We start from the raw sequence: 17,922 nt of genomic DNA, 5'->3' as shown, positions 1-17,922 counted from the left end.
GCTCCTGCCGCCTTATTATTCTTTAGCCGGTTTATTGCTGTCCTTACCTCATCTTGGCTGGGCGGTATACATTCAATACCATCTTCTGGGATTGGATCTGTGGTATCTTCCCCGTCTTCACTGCTATCGGATACCAACAGTTTGGAAAAATGTTCTTTCCATATCCTGAGCACACTATCTGTATCAGATACCAAATTACCTTGTTGGTCTCTACAGGAGGATATGCCTGTACCAAAGCCATCAGCTTGATGCTTCACTCTTTGGTAGAATTTTCGGACTTCGTTCTGTCTCCTGTACATCTCTATTTGTTCACACTCCCTCTTGTCCATCTCTCTCTTTTTCCTGCGGAAAAGACGTTTCTCCTCTCTCCTTTTCTCCCGATACCTCTCTCGTGCGCTACGCGTTGCTACTGATTGTAAAGTAGCCCTATATGCCGCATTTTTTCTTCCTTAGCAGCACGGCACTCATGGTCATACCATGGATTCTTTGGTGGAGGTCTCTGGTATCCAAGTACTGATTTTGCGGCAGTTTGCATGGAGTGGGCAATATTTTGTCATTGTGCTGATATGTTATCGGGACGAGAAGCGCTTTCATTAAGCAATTGGGTCAGTTGAGTGGAATATGCTGTGGCTATCTGTTGTGTTTGCAGCTTAGCGATGTCCAACTTTCGTGTTGTGTCTGTCCGTGCTTTATTTGCAACGTTAAGACGGGTACGTACCTTTGCTGCAACGAGGTAATGGTCCGAATCTATGTTTGCTCCTCGGAACGATCGTACATCCAACACGCTCGATGAATGTCTTCCATCTATCACAACGTGATCAATTTGATTTATTGTTCTTTGGTCTGGAGACAGCCAAGTGCCCTTATTAATATCGAGATGCTTAAATCTGGTACTGCTAACTACCATGTTTTTGCCGCTGCGAAGTCTATCAGCCTCATTCCATTGTCTGATGTTTCACTATGTAGACTGAATTTCCCGACTGTTTGTCCAAAGATATTCTCCTTTCCAATTTAGCCCGACGCCCAAACCCAAGTTTTTAACGTTCTTATGGGTGAACGCGCGGCACATGTTAGCTCACTACCTTTAACGGGTGTTAAAGGCAGCTCCCCAGGTGACACCACGGGGAGGTTAGTGTCCACTTGAGATGAGAGAGGGACCAAGATAAATCCTGGACATTACCATGTTAAAGCCGGTCAGGACCGTTCCTTGGTATCTTTCATCCCCTTTCATCACCCAAATAAATAATGAATACGTAAACAATATCAGATACGCTGACGATATTACCCTAATAGCAGACAGCTTATCGGGTCTACAAAACCTTGTCACAAGACTAACTGCTTGTAGTGAAACATATGGATTAAGATTAAACACCAATAAAACAAAATATATGATAATAAGCAGGAAAAATAATTTTGAAAACATGAATCTAATAATTCACAACACTCCATTCGAGAGAGTGTCGAGCTTCAAATATCTCGGGTTTTCAATAAATGATCAGTGGGATAACTCCAAAGAAATTAAATGCCGGATAGAAATGGCAAGAGACGCCTTTCACAAATACAAAAGAGTATTAACAAGCCATGATATTAACATTGCAACAAAGACAAGGTTCATAAAGGCCTACATATGGCCAGTTTTGTTATATTCTGTGGAAGTATGGACTTTAAAAGCAATAGATGTCAAGCGAAATGTGGATATATCGAAGAATTCTTAAAATACAGTGGATAGCTCACGTATCAAATGACGAAGTTCTACGAAGATTAAACAAAACAAGAGAACTCTTCGATCACATAAAAAGGAGAAAAATTTCATATCTCGAACACATAATGCGAAACCCAAAATACCACATCCTGCAAAGAATTCTACAAGCCAAAGTAGAAGGTAAACGTAGCAGAGGAAGACAAGAGATGTCCTGGCTTCAAAATATTCAACAATGGACGGAATTTCGAAATGCAGAAAATTTAATAAGTGTCGCAAGAAACAGAGATTTATATTCATATTTTGTCAACAATATATAAAGAAAATTATACATGAAATGTAATATGGTCGCTAACATTCGAATATCGAATATGCAATAAAGAAGAAGTAGTAGTTAATTCTTATTTTTGACCGTATTTGTTATAAATCGCAAATAACCTTTGCCTATTTTGACGGAATATTGTTGTAAGGACCTATAGCAAGAGATTTGCACAAAAACCGTATAGTTTTTACATAATTTGTTGACTAAACGAACAATTAATATGAAATTTTCTACAATTTTGGTTTTTGCAATACATTTGTTGCCTAACTGTAACTTTAAAAAATAAATTATTTCAAGAAGGAAAACAAGGGCAAAGAAATTAGGATTGATAAAAGGAAAATTCTAGGTAAATTATGGAAAATGCTATCGAAATATTGGTGAAACTGTAGATAGAGCACACTAGTCCATACAGAGAGTGATAATTAACTATAAACCGGAATTTTTACGTCAAAACGCAGATCTGGACATTATATAGAAGCCAACGCCTTACAATCTCCGCAATATGCTTTGAAACGTTATCTTGTTGCAACCAAAATTTCGTACCTAAGCCAACGTAGGTTACTAAAATTTTCCAAAAATGTTTCTTGTAGCTGAGAGTCGTATGTGGATAAATATAGGCCACATAGGCCTGCGGTTTCCTATAGCCCTCACATATCGGCGGTGGCCGTTTTTACGTATTATGTTCATTTTTCAACCGTTTTTGCTGCAAATTGGTATATTGGGGTTTCAGTGGATGGAGAACATACACATAGCCCAGAAAGTCTGCGTTCACCTTAATACTTTTCAAAAATGATACTAAAACATTAATAAATTGGTAAATGAGAACAGTTTTTCTTTTACAAACATGTTATTAGCACTCTTTAGTACCAGAATAAAAAGAACAATTCGAGAAAATATATCACTATTACGAAGATAACGGTATAAAGGTGTTACAACTGCTAAATTAATATTGTCGCAACTGATCATTCTGTGAGCTCGTTTGCGCACATACAGTTACGCAACAAATGTATTGCAAAAACCAAAATTTTTGAAAATTTCATATTAATTGTTCGTTTATGGCAACAAATTATGTAAAAACTATACGGTTTTTTGTGCAAATCTCTTGCAATAGGTCCTTACAACAATAACCAGTACCTTAGAGTGGAACATACCCAGCCTTAATTTTTGGTTTAACTAAGCTCATTAATGCTCCAATGAATGTCCAAAGTGGATAGACAACTCATTAAGGAACACACCTTTGGCAATTCTCGAAGAAACCATCGATTTGGTAATTTTTGCAATACTTTTATTGTCACCCCAAGTAGTAGTTAATTCTTATTTTTGACCGTATTTGTTATAAATCGCAAATAACCTTTGCATATTTTGACGGAATATTGTTGTAAGGACATATAGCAAGAGATTTGCAAAAAAAAAACCGTATAGTTTTTACATAATTTGTTGCCATAAACAAACAATTACTATGAAATTTTCTACAATTTTGGTTTTTGCAATACATTTGTTGCCTAACTGTAACTTTAAAAAAATAAATTATTTCAAGAAGGAAAACATGGGCAAAGAATTTAGGATTGATAAAAGGAAAATTCTAGGTAAATTATGGAAAAAGAAAATATATTAGTTAATTATCACTCTCTGTATGGACTAATATGTCCTAACCACAGTTTCACCAATATTTCGATAGCTTTTTCCATTATTTGCTTAGAATCAATGCTAATTTCTTTGCCCTTGTTTTCCATTCTTGAAATAAATTCCTTTTGTATGTTATTTGTGCAAACGAGCTCATAAAATGACCAAATGGGACAATATTGATTAAAAATGGGAGAAAACTGCAAAAAAAAAAAAATCAAAAAACTACCGGTATTATTATAACATACAAAGTGAACGCAGACTTTTTGGGGCTCTAATTTAGCAGTTGTAACACTTTTATACCATTATCTTCGTAATAGTAATATATTTTCTGGAATTTTCTTTTTATTCTGGTACTAAAGAGTGCCAATAACATATTTATAAAAGAAAAACTGTTCTCATTTACCCATTTATTAATGTTTTAGTATCATTTTTGAAAAGTAGTAATGTGAACGCAGATTTTCTGGGCTATGTGTATGTTCTTCATCCACTGAAACCCCAATATACCAATTTGCAGCAAAAACGGTTGAAAAATGAACCTAATACGTAAAAACGGTCACCCCGATATGTGGGGCTATAGGAAACCGCAGGTCTATGTGGCCCATATTTATCCACATACGACCCTCAACTACAAGAAACATTTTTGGAAAATTTTAGTAACCTACGTTCTTCACATTAAAAGTTATGGGAAAAGTTCCACTAAAGTGCCCATATTTCGCACTGTGCGTCGGAGGATTAGATTTATAAAATTCAGCTGGTAAATCATCTATGCCTGCGGCTTTTCCATTTTTCAGTTCAGAGTTATTGCAGTCGAAACTTCTAACAGCGAAGGAGGATTTATGTTTATGGTATCCGCGGGGATTTGGGTGGTTGGTGTTATTTGAGCCTTGGTTTGATTGAGGTGTTTGTTCTGACTGACACGTGGTATTTAGTACTTCTTTGAACTGTTCTTTCCACCTATTAAGTTGTTCTTCATCGCCCGTAAGAATATTTCCGTTTTTATTTTTAATGGGTGTTAGCGTATTTGTCTTCTTTCCCGAAAGTTTTCTTATTACAGTCAACCAAAAAAGTCTACATACACCCTATAAATCTCGAGTTTTAAGGGTAAGGAAACATTTTTATGAAAATCCAAGTACATACATAGTTCTATTTCATATCCCTAATAAACAATATTACATACAACAAAAATATATTCCATAATACGAATAGCGGTAAATTCTATAAAAATTAAAAAATTAATAGGTAAAAAGTGTACATACACCCAATGAAATATTAAGATTACCATAAAATTTATGGAATAAGCAATACAAATTTTACATTTTATTGCTTTATCGAATTTCTCTGGTTGTCCATGATATCCCAACTTACCAAAAAAGCTTGAGAATTATATTATAATAAGCTTACCAACATAAGCCTTAAGCTTATAAAATACTTGAGAAATTTGTTGTTAAAAGCTTATGCCATAATTATAGAATAATCGAAACGGAACCCTTGTTTATAAGCTTACCCTTGTAATTGTTTAATAAGCTTATGATATTAATATTGTCTTAAGCTTATCCGTATAGTTTTAAAACAAGCTTATATATAATTTTTTGCATTTTTATTCGAATTCTATTAATTTAGTTAATATTTCTACATTTTTTATGATTTTACTTATTTTATTATCTATATATATATAAAATTCTCCTGTCACGGTGTTCGGCTTTGAACTCCTCCGAAACGGCTGGACCGAATTTGATGAAATTTTGTATGTGGAGTTTGTAGGTCTGAGAATAGGTTTTTAACTACTTTTTATAGTGGTCAGTGGAGTGACCAGGGTACCTCCCACACAATTTTTTTTAACAAAACGTAAAATCGAAGATATTTTTCAACCTATTGTTTACAAATTTTTTGCAATGCTATGGTAATTATTGCCCTGACCCTGAATGGTCATCGTGGAAGTGAAAAATCGCGGTCCACAAATTTTTTTTTACAAAAATGTATAATTGCAGATAAAATCCTTAAAGTTAGTACGCGTGTCTTTAAAAGCGCTATAAACACTGGCTTCAATAAGTTAGACATTGCGGTTAACTTCCCAATTTTCACAGTAAAATTCCGATAATTTGAAATGGCACTTGACCAAAATTCCAAAACAATCGATTATGAAATCAGCCAAAGTTCTTCAAAATATCGAAATAACAGCTTTCAATGCAAATTCTCATAGTATAACGGGAAGCAGTGGTCTCGGGTGACCTCCCCCACAGCTGTTTTGACCAAAACGTGAAATTTCAGATATTATTATTGGTAAACATGACATTGGTAATTGTGGTCTACATCATTAGTTGGTGTGTTGGTAGTAGAAATCCGTTGTAGAAAAAAGTTGTTGTTGTAAATGTTTATACCGGGACCTCAAACACGGGCCAGCAAAGCGGACCGGGTCAGCTAGTTATTTTTATGAAAATTGAGTTCACAAGTAATTCAATTTGTCTGTTTATGATATTATTAAATAATTGTATTTTTTATTTGCATTTGCGGTGTTTACATATGTTTCGCATCTTTATACTTTCAACGAACTGAAAGAATGTTTGGGTCCAACGTGTCCACAGCTGCATCTACGAAGTAGAAATTTAGTTATATTTTTTAAGTTAATTTCTAACTTGAACTTACCTCCTATGCCGTATTTGCCTTTGCATGCTAGTTGCCGAACCGAATTACAAGGAAAATCTGTCAAGAAGCCTTCCGGTCGAAAGTGGTCACATTTTCAACCTGCTGCAAGCGGGACACTTCCGGCATCTCTGGGAGAGGTCTTAATGCTTTTTGTAGATTTAGAACAATCATCTTAATAATGCAGAGTTTTTAATTAAATTTTTAACACTCCACACTCTAAATTTTTTGCAACAAGATGAGGCACAGTACGCGCTATTTCAACCATTTTTGTTGAAATACGAGTTTAACGCATAAAATGTTTAAACTTTAGGCATTTATTATTGTATGATCATTCACATAGAAAAACCCCGCCTTTCAACAAAAATGTTTGAAATTGCGCACATTTGTGCGGCATCTTATTGCAAAAATATTAGAATGCATTTACCCAACTCATCTCGAATATTGATTTCTTTAATTTTATAATTAATTGAAGATTCATAACTTTCACTTTGTTCATTGCAACTTCAAGAACGCAGAATATTGTTTATACCAGAACCGCTATTTTTACTACTTTTTACATTTATTATTTTTTAACACAACGCGAATATGAATTTAAACACATAAAATTAAAGATCGATGTTAAATACGGAAAAATGTTTTTTTTTGTGAAAACGAATTTATCAACAAATGTCAATCAACAAAAATTCGTATAAAGTATAGTACACATTGACAAGCAAAACTGACAGTCATCGAGGTCTATTTCGTGAATATCAAAGCCTAACTGAAAATTTTCTTTTGTAATCTCTAAATAATACCGTAAATATTGTATTTTAAACGTTTTTAGCTAACTAAAAGTTGTTATTTGCCGGAAAATTGTCCTTAAAGTACGTTGACTGTCAGTTTTGACTGTTAGTGTGTACTCCCCTTAAAAATAATTTTCAGACACCCTTTGAAAAGTTTGTACATTTTATAATATTATCCTCAAGCTAAAATATAATATTTTTCTCAAGTTGAAATATAATTTTATTCAAAATATTCAACAATGGACGGAATTTCGAAATGCAGAAAATTTAATAAGTGTCGCAAGAAACAGAGATTTATATTCATATTTTGTCAACAATATATAAAGAAAATTATACATGAAATGTAATATGGTCGCTAACATTCGAATATCGAATATGCAATAAAGAAGAAGTAGTAGTTAATTCTTATTTTTGACCGTATTTGTTATAAATCGCAAATAACCTTTGCCTATTTTGACGGAATATTGTTGTAAGGACCTATAGCAAGAGATTTGCACAAAAACCGTATAGTTTTTACATAATTTGTTGACTAAACGAACAATTAATATGAAATTTTCTACAATTTTGGTTTTTGCAATACATTTGTTGCCTAACTGTAACTTTCAAAAATAAATTATTTCAAGAAGGAAAACAAGGGCAAAGAAATTAGGATTGATAAAAGGAAAATTCTAGGTAAATTATGGAAAATGCTATCGAAATATTGGTGAAACTGTAGATAGAGCACACTAGTCCATACAGAGAGTGATAATAACTATAAACCGGAATTTTTACGTCAAAACGCAGATCTGGACATTATATAGAAGCCAACGCCTTACAATCTCCGCAATATGCTTTGAAACGTTATCTTGTTGCAACCAAAATTTCGTACCTAAGCCAACGTAGGTTACTAAAATTTTCCAAAAATGTTTCTTGTAGCTGAGAGTCGTATGTGGATAAATATAGGCCACATAGGCCTGCGGTTTCCTATAGCCCTCACATATCGGCGGTGGCCGTTTTTACGTATTATGTTCATTTTTCAACCGTTTTTGCTGCAAATTGGTATATTGGGGTTTCAGTGGATGGAGAACATACACATAGCCCAGAAAGTCTGCGTTCACCTTAATACTTTTCAAAAATGATACTAAAACATTAATAAATTGGTAAATGAGAACAGTTTTTCTTTTACAAACATGTTATTAGCACTCTTTAGTACCAGAATAAAAAGAACAATTCGAGAAAATATATCACTATTACGAAGATAACGGTATAAAGGTGTTACAACTGCTAAATTAATATTGTCGCAACTGATCATTCTGTGAGCTCGTTTGCGCACATACAGTTACGCAACAAATGTATTGCAAAAACCAAAATTTTTGAAAATTTCATATTAATTGTTCGTTTATGGCAACAAATTATGTAAAAACTATACGGTTTTTAGTGCAAATCTCTTGCAATAGGTCCTTACAACAATAACCAGTACCTTAGAGTGGAACATACCCAGCCTTAATTTTTGGTTTAACTAAGCTCATTAATGCTCCAATGAATGTCCAAAGTGGATAGACAACTCATTAAGGAACACACCTTTGGCAATTCTCGAAGAAACCATCGATTTGGTAATTTTTGCAATACTTTTATTGTCACCCCAAGTAGTAGTTAATTTTTATTTTTGACCGTATTTGTTATAAACCGCAAATAACCTTTGCATATTTTGACGGAATATTGTTGTAAGGACATATAGCAAGAGATTTGCAAAAAAACCGTATAGTTTTTACATAATTTGTTGCCATAAACAAACAATTACTATGAAATTTTCTACAATTTTGGTTTTTGCAATACATTTGTTGCCTAACTGTAACTTTAAAAAAATAAATTATTTCAAGAAGGAAAACATGGGCAAAGAATTTAGGATTGATAAAAGGAAAATTCTAGGTAAATTATGGAAAAAGAAAATATATTAGTTAATTATCACTCTCTGTATGGACTAATATGTCCTAACCACAGTTTCACCAATATTTCGATAGCTTTTTCCATTATTTGCTTAGAATCAATGCTAATTTCTTTGCCCTTGTTTTCCATTCTTGAAATAAATTCCTTTTGTATGTTATTTGTGCAAACGAGCTCATAAAATGACCAAATGGGACAATATTGATTAAAAATGGGAGAAAACTGCAAAAAAAAATTCAAAAAACTACCGGTATTATTATAACATACAAAGTGAACGCAGATTTTTGGGGCTCTAATTTAGCATTTGTAACACTTTTATACCATTATCTTCGTAATAGTAATATATTTTCTGGAATTTTCTTTTTATTCTGGTACTAAAGAGTGCCAATAACATATTTATAAAAGAAAAACTGTTCTCATTTACCCATTTATTAATGTTTTAGTATCATTTTTGAAAAGTAGTAATGTGAACGCAGATTTTCTGGGCTATGTGTATGTTCTTCATCCACTGAATCCCCAATATACCAATTTGCAGCAAAAACGGTTGAAAAATGAACCTAATACGTAAAAACGGTCACCCCCGATATGTGGGGCTATAGGAAACCGCAGGTCTATGTGGCCCATATTTATCCACATACGACCATCAACTACAAGAAACATTTTCTTCACATTAAAAGTTATGGGAAAAGTTCCACTAAAGTGCCCATATTTCGCACTGTGCGTCGGAGGATTAGATTTATAAAATTCAGCTGGTAAATCATCTATGCCTGCGGCTTTTCCATTTTTCAGTTCAGAGTTATTGCAGTCGAAACTTCTAACAGCGAAGGAGGATTTATGTTTATGGTATCCGCGGGGATTTGGGTGGTTGGTGTTATTTGAGCCTTGGTTTGATTGAGGTGTTTGTTCTGACTGACACGTGGTATTTAGTACTTCTTTGAACTGTTCTTTCCACCTATTAAGTTGTTCTTCATCGCCCGTAAGAATATTTCCGTTTTTATTTTTAATGGGTGTTAGCGTATTTGTCTTCTTTCCCGAAAGTTTTCTTATTACAGTCAACCAAAAAAGTCTACATACACCCTATAAATCTCGAGTTTTAAGGGTAAGGAAACATTTTTATGAAAATCCAAGTACATACATAGTTCTATTTCATATCCCTAATAAACAATATTACATACAACAAAAATATATTCCATAATACGAATAGCGGTAAATTCTATAAAAATTAAAAAATTAATAGGTAAAAAGTGTACATACACCCAATGAAATATTAAGATTACCATAAAATTTATGGAATAAGCAATACAAATTTTACATTTTATTGCTTTATCGAATTTCTCTGGTTGTCCATGATATCCCAACTTACCAAAAAAGCTTGAGAATTATATTATAATAAGCTTACCAACATAAGCCTTAAGCTTATAAAATACTTGAGAAATTTGTTGTTAAAAGCTTATGCCATAATTATAGAATAATCGAAACGGAACCCTTGTTTATAAGCTTACCCTTGTAATTGTTTAATAAGCTTATGATATTAATATTGTCTTAAGCTTATCCGTATAGTTTTAAAACAAGCTTATATATAATTTTTTGCATTTTTATTCGAATTCTATTAATTTAGTTAATATTTCTACATTTTTTATGATTTTACTTATTTTATTATCTATATATATATAAAATTCTCCTGTCACGGTGTTCGGCTTTGAACTCCTCCGAAACGGCTGGACCGAATTTGATGAAATTTTGTATGTGGAGTTTGTAGGTCTGAGAATAGGTTTTTAACTACTTTTTATAGTGGTCAGTGGAGTGACCAGGGTACCTCCCACACAATTTTTTTTAACAAAACGTAAAATCGAAGATATTTTTCAACCTATTGTTTACAAATTTTTTGCAATGCTATGGTAATTATTGCCCTGACCCTGAATGGTCATCGTGGAAGTGAAAAATCGCGGTCCACAATTTTTTTTTTACAAAAATGTATAATTGCAGATAAAATCCTTAAAGTTAGTACGCGTGTCTTTAAAAGCGCTATAAACACTGGCTTCAATAAGTTAGACATTGCGGTTAACTTCCCAATTTTCACAGTAAAATTCCGATAATTTGAAATGGCACTTGACCAAAATTCCAAAACAATCGATTATGAAATCAGCCAAAGTTCTTCAAAATATCGAAATAACAGCTTTCAATGCAAATTCTCATAGTATAACGGGAAGCAGTGGTCTCGGGTGACCTCCCCCACAGCTGTTTTGACCAAAACGTGAAATTTCAGATATTATTATTGGTAAACATGACATTGGTAATTGTGGTCTACATCATTAGTTGGTGTGTTGGTAGTAGAAATCCGTTGTAGAAAAAAGTTGTTGTTGTAAATGTTTATACCGGGACCTCAAAAACGGGCCAGCAAAGCGGACCGGGTCAGCTAGTTATTTTTATGAAAATTGAGTTCACAAGTAATTCAATTTGTCTGTTTATGATATTATTAAATAATTGTATTTTTTATTTGCATTTGCGGTGTTTACATATGTTTCGCATCTTTATACTTTCAACGAACTGAAAGAATGTTTGGGTCCAACGTGTCCACAGCTGCATCTACGAAGTAGAAATTTAGTTATATTTTTTAAGTTAATTTCTAACTTGAACTTACCTCCTATGCCGTATTTGCCTTTGCATGCTAGTTGCCGAACCGAATTACAAGGAAAATCTGTCAAGAAGCCTTCCGGTCGAAAGTGGTCACATTTTCAACCTGCTGCAAGCGGGACACTTCCGGCATCTCTGGGAGAGGTCTTAATGCTTTTTGTAGATTTAGAACAATCATCTTAATAATGCAGAGTTTTTAATTAAATTTTTAACACTCCACACTCTAAATTTTTTGCAACAAGATGAGGCACAGTACGCGCTATTTCAACCATTTTTGTTGAAATACGAGTTTAACGCATAAAATGTTTAAACTTTAGGCATTTATTATTGTATGATCATTCACATAGAAAAACCCCGCCTTTCAACAAAAATGTTTGAAATTGCGCACATTTGTGCGGCATCTTATTGCAAAAATATTAGAATGCATTTACCCAACTCATCTCGAATATTGATTTCTTTAATTTTATAATTAATTGAAGATTCATAACTTTCACTTTGTTCATTGCAACTTCAAGAACGCAGAATATTGTTTATACCAGAACCGCTATTTTTACTACTTTTTACATTTATTATTTTTTAACACAACGCGAATATGAATTTAAACACATAAAATTAAAGATCGATGTTAAATACGGAAAAATGTTTTTTTTTGTGAAAACGAATTTATCAACAAATGTCAATCAACAAAAATTCGTATAAAGTATAGTACACATTGACAAGCAAAACTGACAGTCATCGAGGTCTATTTCGTGAATATCAAAGCCTAACTGAAAATTTTCTTTTGTAATCTCTAAATAATACCGTAAATATTGTATTTTAAACGTTTTTAGCTAACTAAAAGTTGTTATTTGCCGGAAAATTGTCCTTAAAGTACGTTGACTGTCAGTTTTGACTGTTAGTGTGTACTCCCCTTAAAAATAATTTTCAGACACCCTTTGAAAAGTTTGTACATTTTATAATATTATCCTCAAGCTAAAATATAATATTTTTCTCAAGTTGAAATATAATTTTATTCAAAATATTCAACAATGGACGGAATTTCGAAATGCCGAAAATTTAATAAGTGTCGCAAGAAACAGAGATTTATATTCATATTTTGTCAACAATATATAAAGAAAATTATACATGAAATGTAATATGGTCGCTAACATTCGAATATCGAATATGCAATAAAGAAGAAGTAGTAGTTAATTCTTATTTTTGACCGTATTTGTTATAAATCGCAAATAACCTTTGCCTATTTTGACGGAATATTGTTGTAAGGACCTATAGCAAGAGATTTGCACAAAAACCGTATAGTTTTTACATAATTTGTTGACTAAACGAACAATTAATATGAAATTTTCTACAATTTTGGTTTTTGCAATACATTTGTTGCCTAACTGTAACTTTCAAAAATAAATTATTTCAAGAAGGAAAACAAGGGCAAAGAAATTAGGATTGATAAAAGGAAAATTCTAGGTAAATTATGGAAAATGCTATCGAAATATTGGTGAAACTGTAGATAGAGCACACTAGTCCATACAGAGAGTGATAATAACTATAAACCGGAATTTTTACGTCAAAACGCAGATCTGGACATTATATAGAAGCCAACGCCTTACAATCTCCGCAATATGCTTTGAAACGTTATCTTGTTGCAACCAAAATTTCGTACCTAAGCCAACGTAGGTTACTAAAATTTTCCAAAAATGTTTCTTGTAGCTGAGAGTCGTATGTGGATAAATATAGGCCACATAGGCCTGCGGTTTCCTATAGCCCTCACATATCGGCGGTGGCCGTTTTTACGTATTATGTTCATTTTTCAACCGTTTTTGCTGCAAATTGGTATATTGGGGTTTCAGTGGATGGAGAACATACACATAGCCCAGAAAGTCTGCGTTCACCTTAATACTTTTCAAAAATGATACTAAAACATTAATAAATTGGTAAATGAGAACAGTTTTTCTTTTACAAACATGTTATTAGCACTCTTTAGTACCAGAATAAAAAGAACAATTCGAGAAAATATATCACTATTACGAAGATAACGGTATAAAGGTGTTACAACTGCTAAATTAATATTGTCGCAACTGATCATTCTGTGAGCTCGTTTGCGCACATACAGTTACGCAACAAATGTATTGCAAAAACCAAAATTTTTGAAAATTTCATATTAATTGTTCGTTTATGGCAACAAATTATGTAAAAACTATACGGTTTTTAGTGCAAATCTCTTGCAATAGGTCCTTACAACAATAACCAGTACCTTAGAGTGGAACATACCCAGCCTTAATTTTTGGTTTAACTAAGCTCATTAATGCTCCAATGAATGTCCAAAGTGGATAGACAACTCATTAAGGAACACACCTTTGGCAATTCTCGAAGAAACCATCGATTTGGTAATTTTTGCAATACTTTTATTGTCACCCCAAGTAGTAGTTAATTCTTATTTTTGACCGTATTTGTTATAAACCGCAAATAACCTTTGCATATTTTGACGGAATATTGTTGTAAGGACATATAGCAAGAGATTTGCAAAAAAACCGTATAGTTTTTACATAATTTGTTGCCATAAACAAACAATTACTATGAAATTTTCTACAATTTTGGTTTTTGCAATACATTTGTTGCCTAACTGTAACTTTAAAAAAATAAATTATTTCAAGAAGGAAAACATGGGCAAAGAATTTAGGATTGATAAAAGGAAAATTCTAGGTAAATTATGGAAAAAGAAAATATATTAGTTAATTATCACTCTCTGTATGGACTAATATGTCCTAACCACAGTTTCACCAATATTTCGATAGCTTTTTCCATTATTTGCTTAGAATCAATGCTAATTTCTTTGCCCTTGTTTTCCATTCTTGAAATAAATTCCTTTTGTATGTTATTTGTGCAAACGAGCTCATAAAATGACCAAATGGGACAATATTGATTAAAAATGGGAGAAAACTGCAAAAAAAAAAATTCAAAAAACTACCGGTATTATTATAACATACAAAGTGAACGCAGACTTTTTGGGGCTCTAATTTAGCAGTTGTAACACTTTTATACCATTATCTTCGTAATAGTAATATATTTTCTGGAATTTTCTTTTTATTCTGGTACTAAAGAGTGCCAATAACATATTTATAAAAGAAAAACTGTTCTCATTTACCCATTTATTAATGTTTTAGTATCATTTTTGAAAAGTAGTAATGTGAACGCAGATTTTCTGGGCTATGTGTATGTTCTTCATCCACTGAATCCCCAATATACCAATTTGCAGCAAAAACGGTTGAAAAATGAACCTAATACGTAAAAACGGTCACCCCCGATATGTGGGGCTATAGGAAACCGCAGGTCTATGTGGCCCATATTTATCCACATACGACCATCAACTACAAGAAACATTTTCTTCACATTAAAAGTTATGGGAAAAGTTCCACTAAAGTGCCCATATTTCGCACTATGCGTCGGAGGATTAGATTTATAAAATTCAGCTGGTAAATCATCTATGCCTGCGGCTTTTCCATTTTTCAGTTCAGAGTTATTGCAGTCGAAACTTCTAACAGCGAAGGAGGATTTATGTTTATGGTATCCGCGGGGATTTGGGTGGTTGGTGTTATTTGAGCCTTGGTTTGATTGAGGTGTTTGTTCTGACTGACACGTGGTATTTAGTACTTCTTTGAACTGTTCTTTCCACCTATTAAGTTGTTCTTCATCGCCCGTAAGAATATTTCCGTTTTTATTTTTAATGGGTGTTAGCGTATTTGTCTTCTTTCCCGAAAGTTTTCTTATTACAGTCAACCAAAAAAGTCTACATACACCCTATAAATCTCGAGTTTTAAGGGTAAGGAAACATTTTTATGAAAATCCAAGTACATACATAGTTCTATTTCATATCCCTAATAAACAATATTACATACAACAAAAATATATTCCATAATACGAATAGCGGTAAATTCTATAAAAATTAAAAAATTAATAGGTAAAAAGTGTACATACACCCAATGAAATATTAAGATTACCATAAAATTTATGGAATAAGCAATACAAATTTTACATTTTATTGCTTTATCGAATTTCTCTGGTTGTCTATGATATCCCAACATAACAAAAAAGCTTGAGAATTATATTATAATAAGCTTACCAACATAAGCCTTAAGCTTATAAAATACTTGAGAAATTTGTTGTTAAAAGCTTATGCCATAATTATAGAATAATCGAAACGGAACCCTTGTTTATAAGCTTACCCTTGTAATTGTTTAATAAGCTTATGATATTAATATTGTCTTAAGCTTATCCGTATAGTTTTAAAACAAGCTTATATATAATTTTTTGCATTTTTATTCGAATTCTATTAATTTAGTTAATATTTCTACATTTTTTATGATTTTACTTATTTTATTATCTATATATATATATAATTCTCCTGTCACGGTGTTCGGCTTTGAACTCCTCCGAAACGGCTGGACCGAATTTGATGAAATTTTGTATGTGGAGTTTGTAGGTCTGAGAATAGGTTTTTAACTACTTTTTATAGTGGTCAGTGGAGTGACCAGGGTACCTCCCACACAATTTTTTTTAACAAAACGTAAAATCGAAGATATTTTTCAACCTATTGTTTACAAATTTTTTGCAATGCTATGGTAATTATTGCCCTGACCCTGAATGGTCATCGTGGAAGTGAAAAATCGCGGTCCACAATTTTTTTTTACAAAAATGTATAATTGCAGATAATATCCTTAAAGTTAGTACGCGTGTCTTTAAAAGCGCTATAAACACTGGCTTCAATAAGTTAGACATTGCGGTTAACTTCCCAATTTTCACAGTAAAATTCCGATAATTTGAAATGGCACTTGACCAAAATTCCAAAACAATCGATTATGAAATCAGCCAAAGTTCTTCAAAATATCGAAATAACAGCTTTCAATGCAAATTCTCATAGTATAACGGGAAGCAGTGGTCTCGGGTGACCTCCCCCACAGCTGTTTTGACCAAAACGTGAAATTTCAGATATTATTATTGGTAAACATGACATTGGTAATTGTGGTCTACATCATTAGTTGGTGTGTTGGTAGTAGAAATCCGTTGTAGAAAAAAGTTGTTGTTGTAAATGTTTATACCGGGACCTCAAAAACGGGCCAGCAAAGCGGACCGGGTCAGCTAGTTATTTTTATGAAAATTGAGTTCACAAGTAATTCAATTTGTCTGTTTAAGATATTATTAAATAATTGTATTTTTTATTTGCATTTGCGGTGTTTACATATGTTTCGCATCTTCAACGAACTCAACGAACTGAAAGAATGTTTGGGTCCAACGTGTCCACAGCTGCATCTACGAAGTAGAAATTTAGTTATATTTTTTAAGTTAATTTCTAACTTGAACTTACCTCCTATGCCGTATTTGCCTTTGCATGCTAGTTGCCGAACCGAATTACAAGGAAAATCTGTCAAGAAGCCTTCCGGTCGAAAGTGGTCACATTTTCAACCTGCTGCAAGCGGGACACTTCCGGCATCTCTGGGAGAGTTCTTAATGCTTTTTGTAGATTTAGAACAATCATCTTAATAATGCAGAGTTTTTAATTAAATTTTCAACACTCCACACTCTAAATTTTTTGCAACAAGATGAGGCACAGTACGCGCTATTTCAACCATTTTTGTTGAAATACGAGTTTAACGCATAAAATGTTTAAACTTTAGGCATTTATTATTGTATGATCATTCACATAGAAAAACCCCGCCTTTCAACAAAAATGTTTGAAATTGCGCACATTTGTGCGGCATCTTATTGCAAAAATATTAGAATGCATTTACCCAACTCATCTCGAATATTGATTTCTTTAATTTTATAATTAATTGAAGATTCATAACTTTCACTTTGTTCATTGCAACTTCAAGAACGCAGAATATTGTTTATACCAGAACCGCTATTTTTACTACTTTTTACATTTATTATTTTTTAACACAACGCGAATATGAATTTAAACACATAAAATTAAAGATCGATGTTAAATACGGAAAAATGTTTTTTTTGTGAAAACGAATTTATCAACAAATGTCAATCAACAAAAATTCGTATAAAGTATAGTACACATTGACAAGCAAAACTGACAGTCATCGAGGTCTATTTCGTGAATATCAAAGCCTAACTGAAAATTTTCTTTTGTAATCTCTAAATAATACCGTAAATATTGTATTTTAAACGTTTTTAGCTAACTAAAAGTTGTTATTTGCCGGAAAATTGTCCTAAAAGTACGTTGACTGTCAGTTTTGACTGTTAGTGTGTACTCCCCTTAAAAATAATTTTCAGACACCCTTTGAAAAGTT

General features: G+C 32.7%; 3 long non-coding RNA genes across 4 annotated transcripts; all 3 read right to left on the bottom strand.

The window, feature by feature from the left end:
• Positions 1-5,714: 5,714 nt before the first annotated feature.
• LOC141403845 (uncharacterized) lies at positions 5,715-6,855 on the bottom strand. The gene is made up of 3 exons (XR_012412910.1): positions 6,715-6,855; positions 6,291-6,461; positions 5,715-6,235 (listed from the first exon to the last, which is right to left on the bottom strand). It is a non-coding gene; the product is annotated as an uncharacterized lncRNA (long non-coding RNA).
• Positions 6,856-11,463: 4,608 nt separating this feature from the next.
• LOC141401248 (uncharacterized) lies at positions 11,464-12,201 on the bottom strand. The gene is made up of 3 exons (XR_012412301.1): positions 12,061-12,201; positions 11,637-11,807; positions 11,464-11,581 (listed from the first exon to the last, which is right to left on the bottom strand). It is a non-coding gene; the product is annotated as an uncharacterized lncRNA (long non-coding RNA).
• A 4,598-nt stretch (positions 12,202-16,799) lies between these two features.
• Positions 16,800-17,539, bottom strand: LOC141401052 (uncharacterized). 2 transcript variants are annotated; one of them, XR_012412258.1, is made up of 3 exons: positions 17,410-17,539; positions 16,986-17,156; positions 16,800-16,930 (listed from the first exon to the last, which is right to left on the bottom strand). It is a non-coding gene; the product is annotated as an uncharacterized lncRNA (long non-coding RNA). The 2 variants fall into 2 exon arrangements; XR_012412259.1 differs by having other exon boundaries at positions 16,986-17,131; positions 17,410-17,531.
• Between the last annotated feature and the right edge of the window lie 383 nt (positions 17,540-17,922).

Source organism: Musca autumnalis, unplaced genomic scaffold, assembly GCF_047663935.1.
Source record: "Musca autumnalis isolate F117 unplaced genomic scaffold, ASM4766393v1 scaffold_4, whole genome shotgun sequence".
In the NCBI taxonomy this organism is placed as follows: domain Eukaryota; kingdom Metazoa; phylum Arthropoda; class Insecta; order Diptera; family Muscidae; genus Musca; species Musca autumnalis.
The sequence above is the reverse complement of the archived record's forward strand: the minus strand, read 5'-3'. Positions and strand labels throughout refer to the sequence as shown.